General features: G+C 41.1%; 1 long non-coding RNA gene across 1 annotated transcript in view; it reads right to left on the bottom strand.

Moving 5' to 3' along the window:
* The window catches only part of LOC144457517 (uncharacterized), a 47,667-nt gene that overhangs the window by 23,302 nt on the left and 895 nt on the right, over window positions 1-23,470 (bottom strand). The window lies entirely within an intron of this gene.

Below are 23,470 nucleotides of genomic sequence, written 5' to 3'. Positions count from 1 at the left end.
TCTTCCTAACTCCAGGCCCAACACTCTATTCACAACGCCAACTGTAAAATGAACTGAGAAAGAAAGGGCAAATCACTTTAATATCTTTGCCAAGAAAACCTCAAATGGGGCCATGAAGAGTCAGACATGACTGAAAACAACTGAACTAGGGCATGAAGAGCATTAAAGTTGGAATCAAAGGATCTGGGTTCAAATCCCAGTTCTAACCTTAGGCAATTAACCTCTCTAGTTGTCAATTTCCCTCTCTGGAAAATAGAAGAATTCAACTCCATGACCTCTAACTTTGCTTCTGTCTCTGAATCTGTGCACCTCTTGTGCTAACGGTGAGTGGGGCTGTGGATGGTACTTGATTCTATCGGTTTTCTTTGGGAAAGGGTTGAAGCCAAACCTGCCCGCATTTTGCCCCCTCCCCCACTTCCTTTCTCACATCCTCGAGGATAGAGACTCAATTACCCACACCCTGGTGCAACAGCTAGCTCATCCTTACCAAGAGCAACATAATGGCTCTCAAGTCAAAGTGTTTCCTTTCTCTGCTATTTTGTGGATTTTATATCAGATTTTAAAAATTATTAGGATAACCAGAGTACCACAGAGCCCCCAGGTTAGGAATTCCTCACTTTCAGATAGTGGGTTGGCTCTTTGCCCTAATTATATGCTTGTGCATCTCCACCTAACCCCTAACCTCCCTATAGTTGAGGTAGAATAAGTATGCAGGAAATGTTTATGTAAAACAAGTGAGCAGAGTGTATTACAGTTGCTGTTATTGGACAAATATTGGGAGAGGAAGTTGGAGAATGAGCAGACAAAGGTCTGGAACTTCCCTCAGTCCCTGAGTCCAGTGATGGAAAGTGAAATTGCTATGTCTTGTCATGGCACCTTTGCAATGGCTATCCCTCGCACCCAGGATATATTTTCTCCTTGGCTCCATCTCTTAGAATCTCTAATTTCCTTCAAATCTCAACTCAAGCACCACCTCTTTGGGGGGGGGGGTGCCAAGGCAATTGGGTTAAGTGACTTGCCCAGGGTCACACACCTAGTAAGTGTCAAGTGTCTGGCCTGAGGCTGGATTTGAACTCAGGTCCTCCTGACTCCAAGGCCAATGCTCATCCACTTTGCCAAGTACCATTTTCTACATACAACCTAACCTGATCCCTTGAGGCAGCCTGTGCCTCTCCCTCTCCCCTGCAATTTTTTAATATTAATTTTATATATGTTTATATACATATATACAGCTTCCCCCACAAACCAGATAGAATATAATCTCCCTGAGGGCAGGAACTATTTTATTTTTGTTTTTGTAAGCTCAGCAACCATGAAAAAATCAACTACCAAGATGGGGAGAAAATTTGGAACTCAAAATCTGTTGGAAGTGAATGCTGAAAATTAAAATATATAAATTTTTAAAAATAAATAAATAACGCATCAACTACCAGTCAGCACAATTACTCTCCCCTATACAAAATCTTATCCCAGGCATCGATATGGGAATTGAGGGCATCCTCAAAGAACACATTTCTAGAGAGCAAGCAAACTTTCACAAACCACATTCAGTAATGGACCACATCTTTACCATTTCACATTTTGTTTATACAAGGTGTCCCCGAAGCCTTAGTGAGGTTTTAAGCTGCACTAAGATTTTGGGGACACCCTATATATGTATATGTTGTTTCTCCTGATAGAATATAAGCACCTTGAGAGTCTCTGAATCCCTGGCACCTGTCATAGGGGCTGATACATAGTAGACGTGTATTCATTCAAAAATCCTCGTTGCTTCCTTGATTGGCAGCTAGAATCAGGCGCTTGGATGCCCGAGTTCAGGAAGAACAGTCAGTGTAACTACCAACTCTGAGTGAATAGGCTTCCCAAGAAAACATTCCAGTATGGTGAGTGCCCTTCTAAATCTCAGCTAAACTGTGAAGTACCTTTTTTGGTTTGTGAATTACCAAGGTTTTATCTAAGGCTGGGTTCTATATATAGAGACAATCTATAAGTCTCTAATCTTCAGCTAAACTGTGAAGTATCTTTTATTGGTTTAGTGAATTACCAACTTTTTATTTAAGACTGGGTTCTGTCGGGGCAGCTAGCTGGCGCAGTGGACAGAGCACTGGCCCTGGGTTCAGGAGGACCTGAGTTCAAATCCGGCCTCAGACACATAACACTTACTAGCTGTGTGACCCTGGGCAAGTCACTTAACCCCACTGCCTAAAATAACAACCAAAAAAAAAAAAGACTGGGTTCTGTCTCTAGATGTATGTAGAGATAATCTACATATCTATAATGTTCAGCTAAACTGTGAAGCACCTGTTTTGTTAATTACCAACTTTTTATCTAAGACTGAGTTCTATATAATTCACAAAGTCAACAGATCTTATATGAGTCCCAGCTCTTCCACCTACTCCCTGGTTATGGAGGTAGCTTGGTACAAAGGCAAGTGCATTGCCTCTGATGTCAGAAGATCTGGATTCAAATCCTGCTTCCCATACCAACTCGCTGGCTGGCTTTGGGTATAGGCTCAACAGTCTCTTCACATGTAAAATGAGGGTGTTGGATTAAATGTCTCTTAAGGAGTTCCCCTGAGCTCTACATCTATGATGTTAGGACTTAACTATGATGTGCTTGAAATTATGTGGTACCTACATCAGATTGCTTGCCATCATGAGGAGGGTGCAGAGGAGGGAAAGAGAAAAATTTGGAACTCAAAATCCTATGAAAAAATGAATGCTGAAAATTACCCTTACCTGTAACTGGAAAAAATAAAGTATTATTTACATAAAAAGAAAGAAATTATGTGGTAAATGAATGGTAGGGCACATGTAAGGAATGTTGGACTCTGCCAAATAAATTATTGCAAATACTTCTCTTGGCTTGGTTAGGGGTTTCTATCCTGGTATTTTTTTCTCTCAAGTACCACATTGCTTCAGGGGGAAAAGGACTGGGAACATTTGGAGCTGGGAGAGGCTCTTGATGGAATACTCTGGTGTTCCTCTTGCCATCACAGAAAGAGCTTATCTTGTGATTTATGGAGAGAGAAAAGCAGGGCCCTTTCCTATTCCTGCTCTGTCTTCTCCGCTTCTCCTCTGGATTTGGTTTTCTTTTTGTGTTTTTTTTTTGCTTGTTTGTTTGTTGTCTTGTTTTTGTTAGGCAGTGGGGTTAAGTGACTCACCCACGGTCACACAGCTAGTTGCCTGTCTGAGGCCAGATTTGAACTCATGTCCTCCTGACTCCAAGGCTGAAGCTCTATCCACTGTGCCACGTAGCTGCCCCTCTTCCTCTGGATTTGGAAGGAGTGGTTAGAAATCTCTGGCTCTGTTCTTTGCCACCTGGGTGATGCCAGGTAGATCATCCGTCCTCTTGGGAGCTCAGCTTCCTACTCTATAGAAAGGAGGTCCTGGAGCAGATCTCCAAGATCCCTTCCAGTTCTGAAGCCTGTCATCTCCCTAGACCCAGCCTATTCCCAAACTGGCCAGTTGGAAATATGGCTGCATAAGGTTTGGAGCTAATTCTTGTGACTACCTACCCTCGGGTCCTTGACCCTCCGCCATTCTATCATTTGTTTTTCTACAAGAATTTTTTCAATATAAAAGGGGACACATTGAAGCTGCCTCTCTTCTGGGCTGATATTTAACTTGGCTAGAAAACCAATATTAGTGGCATTAAGGAAGAACACTAAAAGTAAGGGCCTAGCAGAAAAAATAAATAGTGAATTATTTTATGCACAGAGGAAACTTTGCCATTTACTGTCATGCCACAAAGAAATATCCTGAAACTACTGGCTGGGTGACCAATTTTGTTAAATATCTAATTAGATTGACTGGAATTGCTCTGAAGGAGGGACCATAGTATAAGGGAAAGAAAGCCAGATCTGGAGATAGAGGACTTCTGTTTGATTCCTGGCTGTATGACTGTAGACAAGCCACATCATCTCTCGCGGCTTCCGTTTCTCCATCTGTACAAAGGAGGGTGATCCATCGGGTGTATGTGAGCAATTTTATACAGCATGATGAGCCTTTGTTTGTGATTTGGATGAAAGCTCCACATTGAAGGTAGAGGCATGTCCATTGGCATTGAGAGGAATGGGGGATGTCTATCAATATTTGCCCCCTCCTTGAGGATGAGTAATGGCGCTCTCAGTGATTAGAGGTGATCTGGTTCATAGAATCATAGATTTAGAAGTAGAAGGGACCTTGGAAGTTAACAAGTCCAACCTTGTTAGATAAATAAACTGAGTCCCAGAGAGGTTTAGTGACTTACCTAGGGTGACACAGCTCATAAATATTTGGTATAGAATTCAAAACTAGGTCTTTCTGAATTAGGCTCCCATACAGTACAACACGCTAACTCTTGGCTAGTTAAGACTGTTGTTTGATGGAATTACTCCATTCTGCTGGACCTATATGAGAGAGTTTTAATCGCAGACTTGGACCTTTTTCTTCCCAGAAAGATGCAGAGAGAGCTGAGCACAGTCAGTCAATCAATAAGCATTTATTAAGTGTCTACTATATGCTAAGCACTGGGGACATAAAGAGAGGAAAATGACACTTCCTGCCCTCAAGATGCTCACAGGCTAATGGAGAAGACAAGATGAAAACAACTAGGGAACTAGAAGTAAGAGGGATCAGGAAAGGTTTCCTGTAGAAGATGAGATTTTAGCTGGGACTTGAAGAAAGCTAGGGAAATCAGAAGATCAGAAACCTAAAAGCAAAAATTGGTCCCTGGGGGGAGGGGCACTTGCATATTGGCATAGTCAAGTCAAAAAGCATTTGTTAAGTGTCTACTACTATGTGCCAAGCTACTGTGCTAAGCAAAAACTCCCTGCTTTCGTGGAGCTCACAGTCCAATGGAGAAGACAGCATACAAATAACTATGTCCAAACAAGATGGGTTGATGGATGGATGGAGAGATAGATAGAGATATATACAGATACAGATGGAGATGGAGAAGAGATAGGATGTTAGCCAACCCACTGATGGAGTGTGAAATTGAAGCATAACCCTACCAGATATAATAGAAACAGGAAGGGAAGCAAATCCATGGAAATATAAAAGAAGGGCAGCTGAGTCTTGATAAAAGGGGCAATCAGTATGATTTAGGGATGTAAGAGAAATAAACACCCAAGGAGAAGGGATGTTAGAGTTTCAAAAAAGCTGTAAAGATAAAAGCAAATCATTAGTTAAAAACCATAGCTTCAAGAACACACAACCTTGATGAAGTGGCAAAATGCCACAAGACTGGCCACCATCATAGACTTAGATCTGGTGCAAAATGGTGTGAGAATTCAGAGCGGGGAGAAATTAATTTTAGCTGAGATCATCTAGCCCAGGGGTTCTTAACCTGAAAGCTATGAAATTTTAAATGGATAGATAGATAGATAAATAGATAACTGCATTTCAACATATTTGGTTTCCTTTGTAATCCTGTGTATTTTATATATTTAACAATATTATTCTGAGAAGGGCTCCATAGGTTTCACTAAATTACCAAAGGGATCCATGATACAAAGATCTACCAATCTAGTCCAACAACCTTATTTTATAGATGAAGAAACTGAGGCCCTAAGAAGTGAAAGGATTTGCCTAGCATCACCCAGTTAGTCAGAAGTGGAGTCAAGATTGAATTTTGGTCCTGTAATTCCAGAACCAGTGTATTCTTCAATATGCCATTTCAGTTAACCCTTTCCTCATGAAAAGTTTTCAATCCCACTTATTAGGTGATTCTTTTTTCTTGTGGGAACATATCTCTGTTCCTAATAAACCCTCAAAAAAATTTATTCATTTTAAATGAAGCAGGGTGGGGTGGGAAATAGCATTCACTTTTCAAAAACTTCCTTTTCAGACAGATTTCATTACAAAGCCAGGGCTGCACAGAAAGTTTTTAAATAAAGGTTTTTAGAATAAAGACACAAACATCTCTCTGAACTACTAGTCTAAGATTTCTGCCAATGGAATAAATATTAAGGTGTGTCTACTTCAGGTTTCCTCAAATGTTCTGTTCCTACCCCCTCTTCCTCTATTTCTTTTTAACTAATTGGTCCAGGGCTTATCTTTCAGTATCAATTTTACTAGTGGAGATTGGAGGTCTACTTGGCAACAGAGCAGGGCAGGTAGGAGAAGTGAGTAATTTTAAGTTGCCAAAGAAAATTTCTTTTGGGGCAAGATTCCAAATTTACTAGCTTTTTTCCATTGACTGATTCGATCAACAAATATTTACTTAATAGTAGTATAAATAGTTGACACATAAAATTTTATATTGATTTTTATCTCATTTGGACTCTGCAATAACCCTGTGAGGTAGATAATACAGGTATTATTATTCACATTTTACAGATGAGGGAACCAAGGCTCATAGAAGTTAATTGATTCGTTCTTAGTTGCAGAGCTAATAAGTACCAGAGATAACTCGAACCCAGACCTCTCCTGACTCCAGATTCAGCTCAGTTTCTACCATTCTATGCTTCTTTTACGTGCAAATCACCATGCTAAGTTCTTCAAGGGACACACGTAATAAGACATGATCCTTGGCCATAAAAAGACTATAGTCTAATAGGGGAGACAAGGAGTTCACAGATAAGTTAAAACATGTCATGACTGCTGCAAAGTGATATGAGAATTCAGACAAGGGAGGAATTAATTCCAGACAAGATCAGAGAGAGCTTCTTGGAAGAGATAGCATTGGTCTTGGAGCTTGAAGGATGGGTTGGGTTTTGATAGAGTTGGAGCTAAGAGGATTCTAAGGAGAGGAAGAATGTAAATAAAGGCATAAGGTTAAAAAAAAGTACTTTGGGCAAACAGTACAATTCAGATGGAACAGGATATATTCAAGGGAACAAGAAGAATGACAAGGATGTCTCAGCACCTACTGTCTCCTTAATCCATTATAATCTTGATTCTGCCCCCTCTCTAGAATATTTCAATAACTTAATAATGGTCAAATCACTTCTTAATCTTTACTCATCTTGGTAAGCCTGAATTATTTGACACTGTTTATGAACTCCTAGAAATTTTCTCATGACTCTTCTACCTCTTTGACCTCTCTCTCTCTCTCTCTCTCTCTCTCTCTCTCTCTCTCTCTCAGAATGAATGAAACTGCAATCAGTGCTAGAAAGGGAGGCCAGGAAGGCCAGGAAGGCCAGGAAGGAGGGAACCAGGCCTCATTGAGGGCCAGAAGGTAAAAGGAATGGGAAAGCAAATATTTATGATGGACAAGTTTTCCTCCTCCATGGAACAAGCATTCCAGAGAGCACAGTGCAAGGAAAAGATAGCTTTAGAGTAGAAAATGGTGGTAGGGGTAAGGGGAGTTGGTTTGGTTTGAGGGGATAGGAATAAGAGAGTGAAAAGTGGGGGATGGAGAATGCAGTTTCACTAATGGCAGCAAAGGGTTCAAAATCACTAGGATAGAGAAGATATGAGCAAATGGGTATTTATTAATCATTGAGGATTGAGCACAGGTAGCAACCAGTGGGGCAACCATTGTAACCCGTGGGTATTTATTTGTGCAATCCCCACTACACACACACACACACACACACACACACACACACACACACACACACCCCCTAGGTTATAAGATTATTGGAAATAGAGACTTGCCCTTTTTTCATCTTTGTGTCTATAATGACTTTCAGAAAGTAGTCATTAAATACGTAAAGTGGAGTAAAATGAATTCATAGATGGTGGCAATAGTCGAAGTAGGGAACAAGGAGAATGCCAACTAGGTCTCCTGGCCTCTCTGAAAATTATCGTTTCTTCTTAGAGCATAGCTTTGGGAGATTCTCCTTTTAAAGGCCACTAAAATGTGGGAGGATGCCTAAATATGCTTGCAGGATGTAGATACTAGGGAAACTTGGGAGAAGACACAAGAATTCAGCGCAATTTGATTAATTTCAACAAACATATATTCAGGACTTACTACTTGCATTTCGGCAGGCATGGAATGAAGTGCTAGTTATCAATGAATCAATGAAAAGCAATCAACAAAAATTTATTAACGAGACTACAATGAAGACAAAAATGAAACAGTCCTTGCCCTCAAGGAGTTTATATTCCATGGAAGAAACAACACCCACACAATATGACAGGAATAGATGGTGGAACAGGAATAGGTAAGCAAATAAATGGTGCAGAATTGCCAGATAAGAAAAGATTTCAGGCTATGTTTACACAAACTAATCAAATACTTTCTTTCTTTCTTCCTTCTTTCCTTCCATTCCTATCTCCTTTCTTTATTCTCTTTCATTCCTTCCTTCCCTCCCTACTTCTTTCTTTCCTCCTTTCCTTCTTTTGCTTTTTCCTTCCTTCCTTCTTTCCCTTTTTCTTTCTTTCCTTCTCTCCTTTCTTTTCTTCTCTCTTTCCCTCCCTACTTCATTCTTTCCCTTTTTAATTTTTATTCCTTCTGTCCCTTCCTCCCTCTTTATTTCCTTCTTTCCTTCCTTCTCTTTCCTTTTCTTCTTTCTCTCCCCTTTCCTTCCTTCCTTTCCTTTTTCCTTCCTCCTTCCTTCTTTCTCTTTCTACTTCTTTCCTCCTTTTATCCATCTTTCCCCTTTTCTTCTTTCTTTCCTTCATTGTTTCCTTCCTTAATTCATTCCCTCTCTATTTCCTTCCTTCCTTTATCCATTCCTCCCCCTTTCTTTCCTTCCCTCCTTCCTTCCTATATGACATCTCACTGATTCTTTTGTTTACTGAACTGATGAACTGTTTGAATTGGTCCCATTGTAGAGACATAGCTTCCTTCAGCCTTAATTAATATTTCCAGTTATTCCTTTTCCTGGTATTATGTCACCTTCAGCTCCTTTGCTTTTCTTTAATGGTTCCTTTGTATCCTCCTCTAGCTTTCCCTTCTAATCCTTACATTCTAAGTAAATTTTTTTTCCAAGAAGTTTGAATTTTTCTTCCCTTCCTTCCAAAATGTTCCTCATTGTTACCTTTTGGCTTACATTGTTTCCATGATTGTTACATTGCATTCCTTAAAGGGCCTTGGTCTCTCTTTGCTTCTCTCTCTCTATCTTCCCTTCCTTCTTGTTTAGCAAGACTTGTTATTTACTAGCCAAACCACAGCCCTTGTGCCACCTTGGAGCGTCCTTTTCACTGTCCAACCTCCCTCACTGTATGGTATGGATGGGCTTTGGGCTGTTGTGGGAGCAAGAGAGTGGTTTTAAAAGGAAGTGATTCATCTGAGCAGCAGAATAGGGGAACCTCACACAACAGATCTCAAGGCCCAGGGAGGAAGGACAGGGTGAATGATGTCAGGCTCCCCTTGCCAGGGCTGATTACTGAGTCTCCTCCCCTTGTTCTGAGATGAGGAAGACAAGGCAACATTTCATGTGGACTCCTTGACAGTGTCAGGATATTAAAGGGAAAAACTGGTCTGTGAGGAATTCCAGTTTGTACCAGCTCTTGAGTCCCTGCTCTGTTCTGTAAGTCCCGGGTCCCCATTTGGCATCTAAGTCCATCACCAATTGTAAAATGTGTTCCACTGCCTACATTCCTTTGTACATTGGCTAGAAGAGTGGCCAGGGTGTGTGTGTGTGTATGTGTGTGTGTGTGTGTGTGTGTGTGTGTGTGTGAGAGAGAGAGAGAGAGACAGACAGCCTGGTGGTGGGGCACAACTGTGCAGTATGTTTTTATTATGCATTGTTTATTTTTTTAATTAATTCTATATGAAGAGAAAAACAGTAGTATGCAGTCAAGCATGTTCCATCTGTTTCTAGGCGTAACGACTCTACTATGTCAAGGTTGTATAATTAAGGGTCAGTGAAATATAAAAGGTTCAAAGAAAAGACAAGTTTTGCAGTAGATAAGAACTTAAGAGTAGATTCTGATCAAGTAAATTCACAATAATTCACAATCCCAGATTGAGATTTGTTACAACCACCCAAAGAAAGGTAGTTGGAACTGAAAGATAGAAGTCTGTCTATTCTCTCTGACAATAATAGAAAAGTTGATGCTTTTCCAGCTTTTCAACTCACGGAGTGGAATTTCATAACCACAGGGGTAATCATGAGACTTCCCAGGGCTACAGCCTTTTTTTTTTTTAAGGCAATTGGGGTTAAGCAACTTGCCCAGGGCCACACAGCCAGCAAGTGTCAAGTGTTTGGTTTGAGGTGGTATTTGAACTCAGGTCCTCCTGCCTTCAGGGCTGGTGCTCTATCCACTACAGCCACCTAGCTGCCCCTACTAGAGGCTTTTGCTGAACATGATCAGGTTAGTGATTAACAGTGCCACCTGTAGGTTAAAAACTATGTGTGTACTTTTCAAAGAATTTGGGAGCTAGCTCTGCCCCCTTTCCTCATTTCTTTTAAGAGTCTACCCTAACCCTAATGCCCCTAATCTTACCATAAGGATTTTAGACTCACTCTACTCCTTTCCCCCAAGCATGAACAGATTTGAAAGGCCCCACCCCTTAGCTTATCTAAAATCTGATCACTTTAACAATGAATTGTAAGGAGCAAGTGTCTGAATGTCAGCTTGGAAGCTGTTTACATTTACAGAGTCCCAGTGGGACTTATTTGCACTCTGCTATTACCTAAGCAGAGCAAGTAGGAAGCTCTAGAGACCCTGAGAATCCTTACTAGGCCTTCTGTATGCAGACACAATTAGTGAGGCATGGTGAATGGCTGCTGCTGAAGTCAGTTTCCAGCTTCCAAAAGCAAAGTTTCTGACTGGGAGCCAAACAATTCCCTTTGTTTATGTCAGCAGGTTCTTGGGTATGAGAATTCCCAATGGAGCCAAAGTCTTCCTTGCTGAACTCTGTCCCTCCTGCTGATAGGCAGGGGATGTTCTCTCAGATGCCTTCCTATGTATCTCTCAGGAATCACAGCAAGAAGTGAAAAGGGTCATGAATCAGTAGGGAAGACAGGGCTTAAGACTGTTCTTTTCTTCAACCCAGATGGGTAAAAGAAATCTTCCTATGGGTTCCTAATTGCAACCTTCCAGTTTGCGAAGGTTAGAGGATGGGACTGTTACCTCTTTGTCAAACCCTATTGTTCTGCCCCATTTTGTCTATCTGATTCAGTATAACATAGTAACATATTCCAACCAGCTTTACTAGCATAGAAGGAAGGGCTACTTGGCAAATCAAATAATAAGTAATAAAGATTACTAAAATAATCAGTTATTTTTTTTGGGGGGGGGAGTTTTTTTTTTTTTTGGGACCAGATCTCTGATTTCTCTGTATTGGGATCTCCTAGAGAAGAAACTCATTTTACCAACGCAAATTAGCAGCCGTTTTCCAGATTTTTAAGTCTTGGAATGTTGCCTGGAGACACTGACACTCCATGTCCTGACTCCAGGTATCTTCACTGGCTGTCTGCCATACTTATAATGTTCTCCCTCATCATCTCTACCCTGTGGCTTCCTTCAAGTCTCAGCTAAAACCCTGTTTTCTACAGGAAGCCTTTCCTGATCCCCCTTGATTCTACCTGATCCCCTTTCATTCCAGTAGTGTTTTCTCTTGGTTGATTATTTCTAGTTTATCCTAGGTATCACTTATTTGAATATAATTGTTTTATGTTGCCTTCCCCATTAGACTGTGAGCTCCTTGAGGGAAGGGATTGGGGTTTTTTAGCTTTCTCTGCATGCCTAGCATAGTGTCTGCCACATAGTAGATATTTGTAAGCGTTTATTGATCAACTAGTTAAATGACTTGTCCAGGGCCACAGAGTATCAGTATCAGAAGAAGGACTGAAACCTCGATCTTCCTGGGACTTGAGGCTAACTCTCTAGGCATAATGCTATACTACCTCTCCAATAATAGTAACTCCAATTTATACTGTGTTTTCAGTTTCATGAAGTGATTTCTTCACAAGAACTTGAGATAAGAAGTGCAAATGTTATTGACCTTCATTTTCATAAGAAAGAAAAGACTAGAAAGGGAAATGGGGGGGGAGGTTAAGGGAAGTTCTCAGTCTAAAGGCAGGTAGGAAAGAAATTAACATTTATATATATGTGCCAAGCACTTTTACAAATATTATTTCATTTGATTCTCACAATAACCTTTTAAAAGTAGGTGCTACTATTATCCCCATTTTCAGTTGAGGAAACTGAGGCAAACAGAGGTAAAGTGACTTGCCCAGGACCATAAAGCATTCACGTTTGAACTCCAGTTTTCCTGACTCCAGACCCAGCACCCTATCCACTACATCGCCAGCTGCCTCTAAGAGGGTAGAATGACAGAAAGGCAGACCAGTATCTCTCTTGGCTCACTTCTTGAATGCAGAGGCCAAAAGGAAGTGACTCCATTTCCAGCGTAACAAAAGAGGAAAGGGGCAATTCTAAGTACTTCTACACCCTCATTCAGACCCAGACACTCCCAGAGTCTCACTAATCTACTTCTCTGTGTTTGAAACTTCCAGAGGCCCAACAAGCTTTAGTCAGTCAGTCAGTGAACATCTGTTATGCACTTAACTCTGTGTCAGGCACTGTGCTAAGCAAGGGGGATACAAAGAAAGGCAAAAGACAGTCCCTGCTCTCAAGGAGCTCACAGTCTAAGGGGAGTGACAACGTGCAAACTATATACAGGATAAGACAATCAACAGAGGAAAGTCAGCAGAATTAAGAGGGATGAGGAAAGGCTTCCTATAGAAAGTGAGATGTTAGCGGGGACTTGAAGGAAGCCAGGGAAGCCCGGAGGCTGAGATGAGCAGGGAGAGCATGGCAGACATGGGAGACAGCCAGGGGAAATGCCTGGAATCAGGGGATGGAGTGTCTTGTTTCAGGAACTGCAAGAAGGCCCAGTCACTGAGTTGACGAGTGCGTGGCAGAGTATAAGGCATAAGAAGACTACAAGGGGGAGAGGGGAGGTTATGAAGGGCTTTGAATGTCAAACAAGGGGTTTCATATTCGATTGTGGAGAGGAAACATTGTAGAAACGCTGACTACAGTTAGATAGATGTAATTGCTAGGAAGTTTTTTTCTGACATCAATCCTAAATTTCTGTCTTTGTAGCTTCCGCTCACTGTTTCCCATCCGGGCTAAGCAAAATGAGTCTACTTCCACTTCTACAACACTATCATTTGAATATTTAAGCACAACTAGGTCCTCTCTTCTTCAGATATCCTTAGTCCCTTCATTTAATCACCATATAGCACGATTTTCAGGCCCTTTACAACTCAGTTCCCCTTCTGGGTATTCTTCATCTTATTACTATCTATCCTAAAATGTGGCACTCAGAGCTGAAGACAATATTCTAGGTATGGTCTGACCAGAGGACAGGCCATTGCTATAATAATCCTGGATGCTCCTTCCTTCCTTCCTTGTTTCCTTCCTTCCCTCCTCTCTCTCCTTTTCTCCTCCCTCCTTCTTTCTTTCCTTCTTTCCCCTTCCTTTCCTCCCTCTGTCTTTCCTTCCTTCCTTCATTTTATTCCCCCCCTTCTTTTTTTTTTTTTTGGCTAGGCAATGGGGTTAAGTGACTTGCCCAGGGTCACACAGCTAGTAAGTGTTATGTGTCCGAGGCCAGATTTGAACTCAGGTCCTCCTGAATCCAGGGTTGGTGCTCTATACACTGCGCCACCTAGCTGCCCCCCTTCTTTTCTCCTCCCTCCTTCTTTCCCTTCTTTCTTTCCTTCCCTTCCTCTCCTCTCTACCTCTTTCCTTCCTTCCTTTCTCCATCCCCTCCTTGAGTCTGTCTCCCTACTGGGTCCAGGCCAGAAGCACAGGAGCCTCTTAAAGATTTGCTCTTACTCCCCAACAACACAGGAGCCCTGTTCTCCAACCTGGCCAGGTTGGACCCTCCTAAGGCAACCTGGTGCACCCTCCCCACCCCTATTCCCAAAAACTCGGCATTCCAATGCCAAACTGAGCACTAACACCTCCTTAGCCCACTGCAGCCCAGACCTCCTAACTCCAGAAATCCTTCAGCCTCAGCCTCCCCAGTAACAGGGATCCAAAGAGGCAGCCCCCACACCCAGCTACCACGCCTTTCTTCATGAAGCCTAAGACTACATTAGCTTTCTTGGTTGTCAGATTCATATTGAGCTTGCAGTCCACTTATATCCCAACATCTTTTTCAGACAAACTATTGTTTACACCTCAGAAGTGCAAGGTTTTCATCTGTGAGTCATTAAATATTTATTAAGTGCCTACATTGTGTGCAGTGCTGTGTGACCTGAAAGTTACCTGGCCTCTCTGTGTTTCAGTTTTCGCATAATCAGAACAAAAAATATAGGCCAAAGCACTTTTCTAAAAATGCTAAAACACACACACACACACACACACACACACACACACACACACACACAAAACAAGGCAACTAACTAAAAGAGTTTATGAACCTGACAGAATCATAGCGCCTTCAATAATATTGTATTACTCCCAATGATTTTATTATTGTTATTCAAACTATCCTTTCTTAATGTAGACTTGTTAAAGAATCATGCTTAATTTTTCAGTTCCCCACAACATTTTCACCAGCCTTTCTTATCCTTAACCTTGCTAACCTACACTTCTTAATGCTTCCCACGCTGCCCCTTTGAGGATAGAGCTTTCTCTATTCTCAGTATGAAGATGAAAGCACCGATGAGATCATGTCTGTCTGATGGCCATTTTCAACGAGCTCTTTAATTTGGGACTGACATCTTTTCCTCCAAATGGATCTACAAAGAATTGGCCATGATGGGCCAACATTTCCAAGAAACAAAGAGCACTGTCCCTAGTTCTGAGCCCTTCTGGACCCTGACACCAGAGGGCCAACCATCTGACAACATGGCAGCCACCACAACATAAACAGCCACCGGTATCCCCATATACTTTCCCTGACATTAATTCAATGTTGAATTAAAAAAGAATGGAAGGGATATGGGGACTATATGAAAATAATAAAATGCCATGTTTTCTTACAGTGTTAGGAAAAGGCAATGCAAGCTAGGATGTTGCAGTCATTGAGATAAGTGTATCTCTGGGTACTATGTAGCTGCTGGAGAGATTATATTGACCATGTGGAGGCATGGAATCAGTTTCCCCCTAAAAAATAATAGGAGGAAAGCACAGCAATAGCCTCCACCAACCCACCCCAGCCACTGGTAAGTCTGCAGCAAGTGAGATTTCCCTCCTCAGAGGGAACCTTCAATTGAACACTGGATGACTACTTGCCATGGATGTAATACTAAGGATTCTTGGCCTCTGAGGTCTTTTCCAACTCTAAGAATCTGCTGTTCTATGAATACTACCTCATTTTATTGAGGGAATTCAGAATTCTGAAGCCCCTCTCTGGGGAGGAAGAAAAAGCTGGTCTAAGATAGCCCTGTGAAAATATTCTTTAACCTAATTGTTGTGAAAACTTTCCAAATACTCACTAAGCACTTGGTGTGGACAGAACACCACACTGGGTCAGCTTGTGTGTCAACAAGCATTTATTAAGCTCTTACTGTGTGCCAGGTACTGTGCCAAGCACTAGGGATGCAAAGAAAGTCAAAATCAGCCTCTGCCCTCCGAGGGGCTCACAGTCTGACGGGGATGTCTATGTAAGTAAGTACAACATCTCTACAGTGGGAATGGGAGGCAATCTCAGAAAGACGGTCTCTAGCTGTTGGGACAGGGAGGAGGAAAGATCATTTGCAAAAGGTGGGATTTGAACTGAGCCTTGGAGGAGGCCAAGGAAAGCAGGAAGTAAAAATAAGGAGGGACAGCATTCCAGGCATGGGGAATAGTCAGTGATAATACAGGGAGTCAGGAGATGGAGCAATGTGTGCAAGAAACTGCAAGGCCATTGTTACTGGATTGTACAGGGGAGTAAAGTGGGAAGAGCAAGGTTGTGAAGGGCTTTAAAAGCCTGAGGATTTCATATGTGATCTGGAAGGTAATAGAGAGCCAGCAAGTTTCTAATCCAATAAAAGGACCAGGCCAAACACCACTCTACCTAGTCCCTGCCTTCCGAGATTAGCTCCCATTTATGCTATGCTTATCTTGTATGCACGGAGTTTTTTGCAGGTTACCTCCCCCATTAAAATGTAATCTCCTGGAGGTCAGGGATTATTTTGGTTTTTCTTTGTATCCCATAATCTATCGAGGTATTGTAAACAGCAAAAATGCTTAATCAATGCTTGTTAACTGACTATCCAATAACAACGCCATACAAAATCTGCCCCGTAGGCAAATAAGCTGTATGGGATCTAAGAAGGAACCTGGGGAATCTGGGAGGTCTTCATGGAAAAAGTGACAATTGAATTGGACTTTATAGAAAAGGTAGGAATTCAATGGACAAATAAAGGCATTCCAGAAATAGCACCCCACCCTCAAATTAGCAAAGGCACAGAGATTTAATAGCAAAATTGGCAAATGTTTGTTCATTTTTACTGGACTATTGAGTGAGTGAAGGGTAAGAGTGTTCTGGTGTTTAACCAGAGGCTGTGAAAAAAATGTACAGTTGACACACTTTTAAATTTAATCTGCATTATTAACATTTTATCATCACTGTATTAAGTTTGGAAAATCAACAAAACAGTAGACCAATATGTGATTTGTGGTAGTTACCAATTTCCAAGGCACTGAAATTTTAACAATCAGCTCCAGTCCATTGGAACTGGCACCAGTATATCCCAAGAAAGGAAAATAATATAAGACTGGAAACTTGGGCTGCTGCCAAATTGTAGAAGTCTTGAAACCTGGGCAGAAGAGTTTGAACTTTATTTAATAGGTAATGAGAAGCCCTGGAAGACTGTTGATCTTTTTATCAGGGGTGTTATCGATTGATCCATAAGGAAGAGAGTTGAACTAGATGACTGGGAAACTTAGGTCAAAGATTCTGGGATTTTAACTATTCATTGAGCCTAGCCCAGTGTTGCACAAAAGCAGGTACTTTAAAAATGTGTATTGAATTGACTTAATAGAATAACCACTCTTATAATCCAGAATTAGATCATCAGTTAAGTATATGGGGGGTGAAATCTGAAATAACCAAGAAAACAAAGGTTTGAGCCTCCAAGCATATTGATTGAGCAATGCATGCCAACTGCATAACAAATTGAGACCAGGGCTGCTCAGCTTGGCACTAAACCTCAAATACAGGGGGAGATAGATTTTTATGCATTAAAACAATCAATAGGATATAAACCACGATACAAAATTAGGCGATCTGATTTCTAACTGGAGAAAAGATTAGGGGCTTTCCAAATTGGGAGGGAGAGAGCAAACAGGTACAGTTCTCTGAGATCAGAAAAGAGGTGTCCCCCTCCCAGCCAACTGTCTATATTCAATCAAAAGAACAAAGGAATAGTAACTTATTGACAAGCAAGGGGCTGGTTTTCACATAAGACAAATGAGTGGCTTGAGCTGTAGAATTGTGGGATAGAGCACCAGCCCTGGAGTCAGGAGGACCTGAGTTCAAATCCGGCCTCAGACCAAACACTTGACACTTACTAGCTGTGTAACCCTGGGCAAGTCACCTAACCCCATTGCCTAGCCAAAAAAAAAATGTATAATTTTGAGAAAATTCCTTGCATCAATATTCAGATCTGAGAGTCTGGTCAGCATAACCCAAGTCCTTAGTTAAAGAGTCTCTAAGCAACAGGTAGAGGTGGTCCAGCTTCTGGACCATGCAGGGCTAGCTTCAAACAATACACTGAAGTTTTCTCACAATTCCCAAAATTGAATAAAGTTTCTCGCAAGACAGAAATTGGACTAGACCCATAATTGAATAGAAAGGGAACTGAGCTAGATCAAAATTGAGTCACAAGATGGAGTCAGTGTGATTCACTCAATTCCCACAATTCCCCTGGTAGGATATTAAAAAAACCTAAGATTCAGGGAGGGAGAATTACAACCAATCTATAATTTCCTCTTTTTCTTAAGTCATCCTATCACTCCTATTTACACTGTCTGGTGCCTAGATAAAATATCTAGACTCCACCTTTTAAATTTGTTCTCTTCAAATATTTATAAGCTGTAATCATATCTCTATTAAGTCAACATTTAAATAAGTTATCCATAGTCAATTTTTCATTATAGACAAGCCTGTTTTACCTTAATCATTTAATTTCCTCCTCTGAATACCTTCCAAATTTCCTTCAATCTCCCAAAGGAGATGGGTTCCAAAGTGATTTGTCATCAAATAAGTATGGCTCCAGAGCTCTGAGGTGCTGAATACAAGGATCTTCATATCTTCCATGTTGTTCCCTTTGACAGAATATAAGCTCCTTGAGGGCATGTCCTGCTTCATTTTTGTCTTTGTATCTTTATCATTTAGCTCAGTGTCTGTTATGTAGTAGGCACTCAAATACTTGTTGGCTGAGGGAAAAACCATCAACACAATATTTTTGCATTCCAATATAATATCCATCCTCCAATCTTTCAGAATTGTGCACGAAAAAATAATATTTGGGGGACTTTAGGGTATCCATCACTGAACCTGATGCCCAAGAGACACAGATTTCCGTGTAACAGAAGGAGAACCGTTCTAACAGAATTGTCCAAAAATGGCATGGACTCCTCGGGGTAATGAGTTCCTTGGTACTGGGTGTCTTCAAGCACAGTTCTCTGAGATCTCTTTCAGCTCTGAGCTTCTAGATGACATAATGATATACAATATAATGAGATAGGACCAGATCTATGGCTTCCTTGGTCTATGCTTATTGGCACACACTCTTAGAGTGCTGCCTGGGCGCATTGAGAGGTGACTTGTCTGGAGTTATATGGTCAGTGCGTGTCTGAAAAGGGACTTGAACCTAGGTCTTCCTGACTCTAAGACCAGTTTTCTACCCTGTAGAGACACTGCGTCTCAGATGATTTGAGCAGGTGGAAAGAAGCCAAACACAGCACTCTTTAACAGGCTCTTTTATCAGTGAGTCAGTGTTGTTGAAAAACTGAGAGTTCTTCATTCCCTCAGCTTTCTTTAGGAAGCTTAACATTCCAGCTTCTGCAAATGTATTATGTTGAAAGGAATGTATTTCTTCTGTCTAGCCCATACCTGCTACCCTATGTTACCAATTAATGATCAAAGTTCTTAGCTAAGAGCATTTACTGGGTTCATTTTGTGCGTAGAACATAAGTATTGGTTATTTTCAGGCATGAGTAGAAGAAACTGAAAATATAGTCTTTGTCTTCCATAAATACATAATCCTAGTTGGGGCAGAATAATTATGAAGGTGTTTAGCAATAACAAGAGCATGTTTTCATATTCAAATAATTGTTAAAATTATTTGATCTTGATAATAATTTGATGACTACAGGGCAATTATCATGACCCCATCTCAGAGATGAGGAAACAGAATCTCTTAGTGAGTTAAGCCATAGGATCTCAGAATCTCTGAGCTGGAATGGACCTCAGAACATTCTGAATGAAGCTGGAATGGACCTCATCAGGAAGCTGGAATGGGCCTCAGAACATCCTGAATGAAGCTGGAATGGGCCTCAGAACATCCTGAATGAAGCTGGAATGGACCTCATCAGGAAGCTGAAATGGACCTCAGAACATCCTGAGTGAAGCTGGAGTGGACCTCATCAGGAAGCTGGAATGGGCCTCAGAACATCCTGAAGCTGAGTAGCCATCTGAAGTGATGGCTTCTGATTTCAAGCCCAAGGCACTTCTTTCCATTCCATCTCTTTAAATAAAACAGGGAAACATTTCAACAAATTGATGGGAAGTGTTCAGGTTGACCTCCCTTTGCACAATAGATGTGTTCCAGAAAAGTGGAGTGCCCATTTCTGTAAACTGACTAATATCTTAAATGCTCTTGGGAGCTCACAAATTAAAAGAATATTATAATGAATCTTTAATTGGTCTCTTTTATAAACCTAGATTTTCAGCCATTAGATTTGCTTTTAAAGAGGTATCCTTACATGTGGAATTTCTGCCTTACAAATCATAGATTTAAAGGTAGAAAAGACCTCAGAAGCCATATAATCCACATATAATCCATCTTTCTCATTCTATAAATAAAAGAAATTGAGGCCTATGGAGATTAAGTGATTAGCCCAAGGTCACACAGGTAGTAAGTGGCAGGGCCAGGCTTCCATCCACATCTTCTGAGTCCAAATTCATTTTACTATACTGCCACAAGCCACGAGGAACCTCCACCTCTATCATTCAGGGTAAGAACCTTGAGAAGAGGTTGTCTCTCTAGAGAAGTGAAGCAACCCATCCATCTGTGTGATCCTTCCATTCCTCTATCTCCCTTTACACTCTTTCCTGTCCCTACCCCACCCCACCCTGCCCCCCATTGCCAAGGGGGGAGTCCAGAATTTTGTATGGACAGCTTTGAAGGCTAGAGCAGTCCCAGGCAGGGGACTCCAGTAGAAGGCAGAGATGAGCATGATGCTTTTGTTGCCTGGAAGCAGCTCTACAAGCAAATGGTCAGGAGAGAGATTCACAAAAGAAAGCAAAAGGTCCCAAAGCTTTGTCGAGTGTAAACCACAACAAAATGGGGATCATGAGGAGCTAATGCAAACTTTTGTCTTTAGTGGATCTTATTGCTGTCTGACTCTTCGTGACCCTGTGAATCAGAGCACACCAATACTGTCCATTGAGTTTTCTTGGCCAAGATGCTAGAGGGGGTTGCCATTTCCTTCTCCAGTGTATGAAGGCAAACAGAGGTGACGTGACTTACTCAGGTCACACAGCTTTGTAAGTGTCTGAGACTGGATTTGAACTCAGGTCTTCCTGACTCCAAGCCCAGCACTCTATCCACCGAGCCACTTAGCTGCCTCCTTAGTGGATCCAGTACTCAGTGAAACAGGAAAAAACTCAACTTCCTCCTCTTCCTACTTGTACCACCACAAGACCTCCTGTTTTCAAAATCCAGACTACAAAGTAAAGTACTACAAATCCTGCTACATTATAGATTAGTTTGGCTCTTGTGGGCTAGCCTGGGAAACTAACCACCATTTGTAGCATAGTTTCTATATCAAAATGTGCCTTCAGTACCAGAATGATTTATAAACCAGCCTATCCAGTTCCGAAATTGGTACCTGTCTGATATTAGTAGCTAATATTTTCACAGCAATGAAGGTTTGCAAGATGCTCTACAAATATTATCTCATTTTTCCCTCAGAACCTTTGGAAGCAGGTGCTATCACTAGCTCCATTTTACAGATGAGGAATCTGAGGTAGACAGAAGTTAAGTGACTTGCCCAGGATTACATAACTAGGAAGCATCTGAGCCTGCATTTAAATTCAGGTCATCCTGATTCTAGGCCCAGAGCTCTGTCTGTTGCACCACCTAGCACGTGGATGTCTTGTCAGTCTAACGTGCTGTGATATTATGTATAGTTTCCCTCAGTGAGGGACACCCAGATAAATTAACCCCAGACTGATTATCATATTATATGTAATATATTAGTATGTAATATTATAATATATAATAGATGATGTTGATTATCATACTACATATAAATATATTAAGGCATATATAATGTTGATTATAACATATAATATTAAATACCACATATTAATATGTAATATATTATAAAGTCATATATCATATATAATGTTGATTATCACATAATATGTAATAATACATAACAACGATTATCACATATCACATATAATATATGTTAATTATCATATATCTAATACATTAATATATTAGTTTGCATGATATATAATGTTGATTATCAGAGACAGAATCAAGAGAGAATCTTGAAATCTTGATTTTTTAAGAGTTAGTTCAACTGTGAATATTTTTTTTTAAAATGCTTCCACATTCATGCTCTCACTTAAATAGGTAGAGCAGATACTGTTACAATTAAATGATCTATCTATAGTCACTAAGTCACAAAGAAAATTAGCAACAACACTGGGTTTCGAACCCAGATCTCTCAACTGCTTGTTTAGAGGTAGTGAATCATGGTGGGGAGTGTCCTTCCAGCCTAGAATCATGAGAATTGTTCTCTAATCCTAGCTTAGACACTGCCTGGCTGTGTGGCTCAGTGCATATCACCCAACCTCTCAGTATCCTTCTTCAAACGGAAAATAAGGGGATCATAAAACTATGGGGAAAGTGCCCTATAAACCTAAAGGCACTAAAGAAATGTGAGTGATTAGTATTCCACCAGACCACATTTTCTCTCCCCTGGTCCCATGGACAATTAGCTCAGACCATCCAGATTCCTCCTTAGTTGGCTGTTAGAAATCTTCTGTCCTGTTTTCCTGCAACCTGGGTCCCTTCAGTAGCTTTTTCCCAGCTTTACACAAAATCTTTCATGCAGGGCCATTTGGCAGCCGTGATGAATGACAAAACCTACTGATGAACCTCCCTCAGACTCACTGCTGGGCATTTAGAAAACACAAACACTCTTCTAACAGTTTCTCTTGTTATTATTCCTAAACTCAACATCCCCCGAAACTGGTGGTGCTGGGGCAAGGTTGGGGGGTGGGGGAAGGAGCACAGGACTGTTTTCCAGTATAGTGTGAAAATTTTTATGGTCTCTGAGTCTTTAGGAGGGCAGGATTCCTGCAGAGAGACTACTGTTTTTTTCATTTTTTTTGCTGAGAGCATGAGCTCAGCTGAAATGACCACAGCAGATCTCCAAGACCAAGCATAAGACCAGCTAATAGTAAAGTCATGTGAAATGATAAATTGTCGGGAAAGCATTGCCATGGAGATATTCCTAATCCAGCCAATATGGATCTTGCCTTTTAGGAGAAATTGAAGAACTGAATGTTTTACTGCCTAATGTATTTGTGGCTCCAAATGACTGTGTGTGTGTGTGTGTGTGTGTGTGTGTGTGTGTGAGAGAGAGAGAGAGAGAGAGAGAGAGAGAGAGAGAGAGAGAGAGAGAGAGAGAGAGACTTATTTGTCACTTGGAACACAAGCCACTTTGCCCATTTCAGCAATGACCATAGAGAATCCACTGGCAACCTCTATACAAGAGTTCCTGAAGCTTCGACTTGAGGCAAAGTTGGGCACGTCCAACTATGAAGTATTCCCTGGGGACGTCAGAGGTTCTGTAGTACTAATGCTTTCAGGGCACACAGAGTTGGAAGATGCCAACGCCTTCGGGCTTCTCTAGACCCTCTTAAGCCTTTTACTGGAAGTCTTCCCCAACCCTCCTTAATTTCAGGGCTTTCTCTCTGTTAATTATTTCCTATTCATCCTGTATATAGCTTGCTTTGCATATATTGTTTTGCCTGTTGTCTCCCTCATTAGACTGTAAGCTCTTTGAGGGCAAAGACTGTCTTTTACATCTTTTTTGTATCCCAGCACTTAGCATAGTGCCTAGCACATGGTCGGTACTTAATAAATGTTTATTGACTAATTGATTGATTCAAAGTAATACTTCTCTGAAAGGCCAGCACATTCCCACCTATCACCCCATCCCCACCCCCCATTCCTCAGGGAATCTTGGACACACAGATAGAAATACACATATACATATTCAGTCCAGTCCATCTGGTGCCAGCCAGGAAAGGCACATCAAAAAAAAAAACCAAAACACAAAACATAGGCTCCAGAGCACCCAATTAGGAGTAATGGGTAGAGTTGCAGAAAGTAACCCTAGGATCTATGTCAAGAAAAACTTCCTACCAATTAGAGGAGTCCAAAAGG

Source organism: Phascolarctos cinereus, unplaced genomic scaffold (genome assembly GCF_003287225.1).
Source record: "Phascolarctos cinereus isolate Bilbo 61053 unplaced genomic scaffold, phaCin_HiC Scaffold_5;HRSCAF=322, whole genome shotgun sequence".
Taxonomy (NCBI): domain Eukaryota; kingdom Metazoa; phylum Chordata; class Mammalia; order Diprotodontia; family Phascolarctidae; genus Phascolarctos; species Phascolarctos cinereus.
The sequence above is the reverse complement of the archived record's forward strand: the minus strand, read 5'-3'. Positions and strand labels throughout refer to the sequence as shown.